This window comes from Xyrauchen texanus, chromosome 29 (genome assembly GCF_025860055.1).
Source record: "Xyrauchen texanus isolate HMW12.3.18 chromosome 29, RBS_HiC_50CHRs, whole genome shotgun sequence".
In the NCBI taxonomy this organism is placed as follows: Eukaryota; Metazoa; Chordata; class Actinopteri; order Cypriniformes; family Catostomidae; genus Xyrauchen; species Xyrauchen texanus.
The window spans coordinates 19,386,131-19,393,153 of NC_068304.1; the positions used below are offsets into that span (position 1 = coordinate 19,386,131).

The window sequence follows — 7,023 nt, forward strand, 5'->3', positions numbered from 1 at the left end:
AGACTCATCACCCATGCAAGTTTAATTTTCCATCCAGTACAGTAGGTGGCGACAATGCTCCTAAAGTGTTGATCGCCATTAAACAACAAGAAGAAGTCAGATTTGTTGGGCAGAGTAATCATGGCATGGCTTGCCTTGCCTTATGCATTGTCACAAGCCTCACTGAGTCCTGATTGGGAAACTGTGGTTTCAAGCTCAATCAATGTAAGGATTGTTTCCTTTCCTTTCCTTTCATTCTTTCTATGTATTTTCTGGATTGGTTTTGTAATCATTGCATATGCTTTGTATGTATTATATGAGCTTGTTTGTTGACTGGCTTCAATGCTAATGTTAGTTTATGTCTTATTTTTGAAGGACTCTAGTTCTAGTAGTAGTATACTGCTTTTGATCATTGGTTGAAGATTTAAAAGAAGATTTCCATTTACAAACAATTTCTGTACATTGCTTTGTGGATCTCTTGAGAGCTCATGACTAAGGATTGTAAAGATCCCAGATAGCAAAGTGACTCCGGAACGGATCTGCCATGGAGGTATCACAAGCTCCGTAACGGATCCGCAAAACGGATCCGGAACGGAGTCCACTTGCACAGCGCAACGAATCCGGAACGGATAAGGATTGCGGATCCAGACTAGATCCGCAGCAGACCCTACCCGTATCCGCTGATAAAGCAGCTCACCCGCCGCGGATCCGATCTGGACCCGTTCATTTCGGTCTGAAAACCTTTCAGATCCCTCATTCAAAACTAGTAATCTGGCCAAAACTACAGAAATGTTTCAAATCTAATGTTTTTTAGATAGACTAGATTGCTCTATAAAAGCTTGAATAGTTATTAATGTGTATGCCTTTATTAATATTAATAAAACATGAAATCATTAAAAATTTGAAAATCATAATTTTTAGCCAGTAACAATAAAACTATATATAAAAAAAAATAGGTCATTAAAGTCTATAAATGTATTTACTATTTTTTTTACTATTTTAATAGTTTTATTCATGTATAGGCTACATTGAATAGACATTACAGAAAAATGAAATTCAACCATAAATTGTTTCAAGAACATTGTTTTATTGATTTAAAAACATTTTACTAAATGAAAAAACATTAAAAAATATTTAAAAAAAATTCACTACTGTTGGGTCAGGATGCTGACAGTGGGACGGCTCCTTGAGCTTCCCCTATCTGCTGCCAGGTTGAACCACCGTATTACATTCTTCGTAATCTCGTCATTGGTGGCGGCACGGGAGACATGGCTCTTTCTCACAGCACCTGTAATACACAAGCAGATTTTCATTAAATGACATGAAATCACACTGAAACTACCAAGTTGTTTTTTTTAAAGGATAGACATAACCACTGCCTTTAAAACAAAAGTGTACAATCTGACATTTATATGTACACTGTAACTTTTGGCGCTCTAGCGGTTAATAACCAGAAACGTATGCATCTTGCGGTAGAACATTGTAGCCAGAGCTACTTCTCTTGGTTTATTTCTATGGCAAGTCACGGCAGGTAATGGGATACTCCGTAGCGGTTGGCATCTCTGTCTAAAATAGTCAGAATATAAACACTTATTATTTGCGAATTTTTAAGCCATGACAATTTAAATATTCAAGCGCAAGGAGACGAGGAAGTCCCCGCGTCTCTCAGTTTGGTACTCCACCTTGGGGGAGAATTTATTTGTCATGATGTAAAAAAAAAATAGACTCAAACTAGTAGAAAAGTGTTAAATGCTGTAGTGTGGACCAGTGTCAGTATTTGACAAAATAGCTGGCTAAATTTGAAAACGGTTTGAAACAGTATTTAATCTTACTTTACTCAGATGAATGGAATAGATGAAACTCCAAAACCAGACTGGTGGCACTTGAACGAACTGTAAGCTGCAACAGAACACACACACACACACACACACACACACACAGTATCTTAATATGATATGAAATAATTATCTGAAACAACATTACATGGGGAGGTGGTGGAGAATATATTTGTCATGATGTAAACAAAAATAGACTCAAACTAGTTTAGCAGAAGAGAGTTAGGCTAAATGTTGTAGTCTGGAGCAGTGTCTGGACCAGCTGGCTAAATCAAGTTTGAAACAGTACTATTTAATCTTACCTTACTCAGATGAATGGAAAAGATGAAACTCCAAAAAAACTGGTGGCACTTGAACGAACTGTAAGCTGCAACAGAACACACACACACACACCGTATCATGATTTAATATAATATTAATTAATTTTTCTGAAACAACATTACATGGGGTGGTGGAACTGTCAAAATGTAAACACAAATGGACTTAAACTAACGTTATAACAGAAATTCAGTTTTAAAAAGTTCGGTAGGCCTAACACGATCATTTCTCGCCTGACATTTTACTGGAAAGTGGAGAAAATATGCAATCAGGGTTTGATAAAAATCCGGAGAGCTAACTTACGTGACCTCACCTCCCAGAGAGAAATAATTCCATCCAAATATATTTTTAATCAGAGTTATTAATTACCAAATACATTTTACTCAAATCTACGCCAATGACAATTTGCTAAGTTGTTTTGCCACAATCATTTCAGAAATAAAAACATCGGTATGTTGAACGGTATGAATATTACAGGCTAAGTAACGTTAACTGTACAAATAAAGCATATTTTAACTATTCTTACCGTGTTCCGTCCTCGCTGAACTGAAGGCAGCTTTTCCACTGTGGAGAATGATTCAGTGATGGTGACGGTTGAAAATAGGCGCGTTCAGTCAGCGAATCCGCCCAGCGTCTGTAGCGAGTCCGCGAGTTGACAGTGCGCTGTCTGTAGGCGGGGCATATTCTGTGCGCATGGCAGAAATGAGTCTGAGAGAACAGCGGACCTGGCGGTTTGAGGGCGGATCCGCCCCGGAGTCTATTGCTATCAGGGATGCATCTTTATGTTGGATTATCTACATGATGGATTTATTTTCAATTGGATTATTTCACAGACTTCAATACCATTTACATCTTGGCTGAACTTTATCATCATCGGACAATATAAGACTTTCGACTTCATTTCAACTTACTCAGTTGTTTCTGTTGCTCCATATCAGACTGGTTTCTACACGCATAGGTTTCAAGGACTGCAGATATTTACAGCGGAGCTGGCTATCATATTTAAAAAAAATTTATGTGCTCAGATTTTGTTTTCTTGTTCACTTGTTGATGTATTTTTGTGTTCAACTTTCAAAATTATATAAAATAGCAAAAACCCCAGGAATGTGCCTGGTTTAATTTATGTTTATGTGAATACAAGTTGGGGGGTCCTTCCTTTTAATACTCCGTTATTAGTTTCATACTCCGTATGGTTGAGGTTGTTATAACTTAATTGCAACGGCATGTGAGAGACACATGGAAGAGCAGCATTGTTTACAACTAAGTAGGAGGTATGCTGTAAAGAAGCTTTGCTGGTTTTGGTTTCGATATGTATTTATCTCTACTCACAAAGGTGCGTTTGTGTGCTTATCCTGGATGTCTAAACCAAGTGGAAAACACGAGATTACCTCTGTATTATGGCACGTGAATGTCACACTAGAGATCGTGTGAACACCTTGTGAAGCTTACCGGAAGCATTTGAATATAGTTAAAAAGTACTGAAATCGTATTGCTTTAGAACACATTTATTTAACCGCTGGAGTACTATTGATGACTATCTTTGATTTTTGGAGCTTCAAAAGTCGAATTACCATCCTCTTGCATTTTAAGGACCTACTGAGCCAAGATATTTTTCTTCAAATGTGTTCTGTTGAAGAAAGAAAGTCATACACACTTGGGATATCATGAGTGTGAGAGAATTTTGTGTCATAAACCAGCCTTGACTGGATCTTGCAGTGTGCTACACAACGCGGTACAGATCACAAAACCTGAATTAAACTTTAAAGTACTATGGAGAATTTTAAACACCTCCGTGAAGTTGGCACCCCATATAATTAAATAATCACCAAAACTTTTCAATTCGTTTGTGCTATGTTTTGCTGATTTGTGCCAAAAACATTAACGTTTGTGCTGGTTTGGTGTTTGAGATATTAAGCATTCTTTTATGGGCTGTGACGTCACTCTCCACCCCATCTTGCTCAAATCGATCCAAACCGGTGCTGGTCATTTGTGCTCTGTTTGTGCCGTTAAAGAATGTTAAGTGTTTTTGGGAGCGGTGACATCATTCTCCACCCCATGTCGTAATTTAATCTGTGTAAAACGTTGAAGCTTGAAGTTACTGCCGATGATCAAACTATCAATAAACAAAAAACAATTTCAGCAACGGTAAGAAACCTGTACCGAATGAGTCAGAAAATGTGTGCATTGGATGAGATGAGGTAAATGCATGACTGAAGTCACAGGTTCTGGAGATAATTTTGTTATTTCTATGTAAGGAATTAGTGAGATTATGTGCTGTTGAAAGAAACATCGAGCACAAACCAATGACACCAATTTGGAGTGATGCGGATGACATGGGTGGAGAGTGATGTCACTGCCCTGATTTAAATCTGTTATTTCTAAAGCAGGGAAACAGATACACTGTTCATTTTAACGGCTCAAATTGAGCTTATAGGAATGACACCGGTTTGGAGCGGACAACATGGAGTTGAGAGTAACGTCACTGTTCTTAAAAATAAAATGTATTTGTTACTTTTAAGTTACAGGTTTTTTTTTTTTTTCCCAACAGCACAAACGAAGCACAAACAAATTATACTGGTTTGGAGCAATTTGGACAACATGGGGTGGAATGTGACGTCACTGCTCCCGAAAACATTTTTGCTATATTTAAGGAAGGGAAATAGTTACAACGTTTGTTTTAACGGCACAAACGACCAGCATCAGTTTGGATCAATTTGAGCAAGACAGCCCAAATAAGAATGCTTAATATCTCAAACACCAAACCAGCTCAAACATTCATTTTTGTGGCACAAACGAATGGAATAGTTTTGGTGATTATTTAATTATGTAGGGTGCCAACTTTATGGAGTTACTTCAAATATCTCATAATGACAGACAGACCTGACATTCTAAATAGTGCTGATGAGGAAAAGACAAGAAAACCTAATGTGTGCCATTGCTATAGCAACATCAATTGTAGGAATGGGTATGATTTGACAGAAATGTTATAGATTCATATTACAGCTATAAAAGGGGAAGTGTACTTGGCTTCATAATAACAAAGGCAGTTTTAATTATAGATTTTAAAAGTGTGGCAGCAGGGGCGTGGTCAAGCGCCCGTCCGGGAGAGAAAAGCGGTAAGGGCGCTTACACCGGAGCTAAATTATGTCTAACACCTGTCTCTAATTTCAGTGAGCACGGGCATTAAAGGCTTACCTTGCGGTGAAGACTTGTTTCCTGTCCTCCTTCCTGTGAGGGGTTTTACATTGGTGCCGAAGCCCGGGAAGGAGGAGGGATGCCCGTCGCAGAGTCCTCGACACTGCCGTCCACCCTGGAGAGCGCCACTGCCATCTGCCGGGTGACGGAGTAGCAGATCATATAACACGGTTCAGTGAAAGTATTTAATGGGACCCCTTGTGTCACTACAATTGACACAACGTCAAGTGAGTGACAGAAGAGGAACGTCTAGGTTACTAGTGTAACCCGCGCTCCCTGATGGAGGGAACGAAACATTGTGTCCCCCTTACCACAACACTGTATTAAGCCACTGTAATGGCCGAACATTATTCTCGGTGCCTCGGTGCAGAACCTGACTGAACAGATGCACAATCCCAACCTTTTTATACCCGTATGTCCGGGGACGGGACATGCAAATTCTGTTCGCCAATTGTTCATTGGCCTTTTCTCATATTCAGAAGTATCCGAGGCTCTTGAAGCCCCTTGTGTCACTACAATCGACACAACATCTTGTTCCCTCTATCAGGGAACTGGGGTTACACTAGTAACCTAGAAGTTTTTATTTATTACATTATTTATTTTTTTTAATGTTAGTGTTATAAAACTTAAGTAACTTCATTAATAGATATAATTTAAATATATGATTGCTGTTAAATATGTTTAGGGTTGTATAGTTTTATCACTTTCTAGTAGCATATTTATGCTTAATGAAGGCAGGCTTTGAAGTTTTATAATGTTATAATGTACTGTGTATTAAAAACAACTAGTTATATGCTTTGTAAATGTAAGAATTTGTTTAAGACAGTAATGTTCTTTTTTTGTTTATTTGAGTTAATGTAATTTTTTTCACTCACTGCTTCAGGGTTCTACTGTCTCTGCTCATTCTACTATTCCATCCCAATATCACCTAAATAGTAAAAGGGTTTGATTAATTTATTCAGCTGGACTAAAGTGTCTTTTTAAAGTTTTAAAAAGCCAATAAGATTTGAGAGACACTAAATTATTCATTTAGTACTGAAAAGCACAGGCTGTTTTAGACAATTTGCAAGGTGTACTCTATTATCAGCGTGCTCACCATAGGTATGCGGACATCCATGAAGAGATCAATAGAGCTGCTGAGAGCATGAGTCGAGTATAGTGTAAAGGACTATGAATTCCCCAAGCTGACAGTGTAATAATCCAGCTAACAGGTTGAGGCTGGAGTGTGAGACACTGTCACTCTCACACAAAGACACACACACACTATTTCATGTTATTAAAGGTGTCACCACACTCTCCTAGAATTAGGTTATCAATCATTGTCTCCAGTGTCTATGGAGAGAAAAAGCAAGAGATGAGTCCATCCTCTAACCTCTATCCACTTCTCCGTTGTCTTCCCACCATTCAACGTCATTCTCAATATATCAGCTACTTTTACATTTCTATCTTAAAATAGGAAAGGGACAACGCATACACATGACCCCCATCACTGGCTTCTTTCCTCTCCTCCTCCCCCTTTTCTCCTCCTCTTCAACCCCTTTTTAACCTGCCAACATATCACAATGCATTTTTATCCTTTTTTGTTTTACTTGCTGTGTCATTGATCAATGCAGCCAAAATGACAGACTTCCATCACAGCAACAGAGTGTGATAGCATAGCTTTGCTGCGGCCCAATGGAGCTGATCTGTTCCATCT

The 7,023-nt window shown here is 38.5% G+C and overlaps 1 long non-coding RNA gene across 1 annotated transcript; it reads right to left on the minus strand.

Annotated features, from left to right (window-relative positions):
- Nucleotides 1-1,128: 1,128 nt before the first annotated feature.
- Nucleotides 1,129-2,790, minus strand: LOC127622656 (uncharacterized). Its single transcript, XR_007967989.1, has 4 exons — nucleotides 2,659-2,790; nucleotides 2,117-2,181; nucleotides 1,812-1,878; nucleotides 1,129-1,267 (listed from the first exon to the last, which is right to left on the minus strand). It is a non-coding gene; the product is annotated as an uncharacterized LOC127622656 (long non-coding RNA).
- Between the last annotated feature and the right edge of the window lie 4,233 nt (nucleotides 2,791-7,023).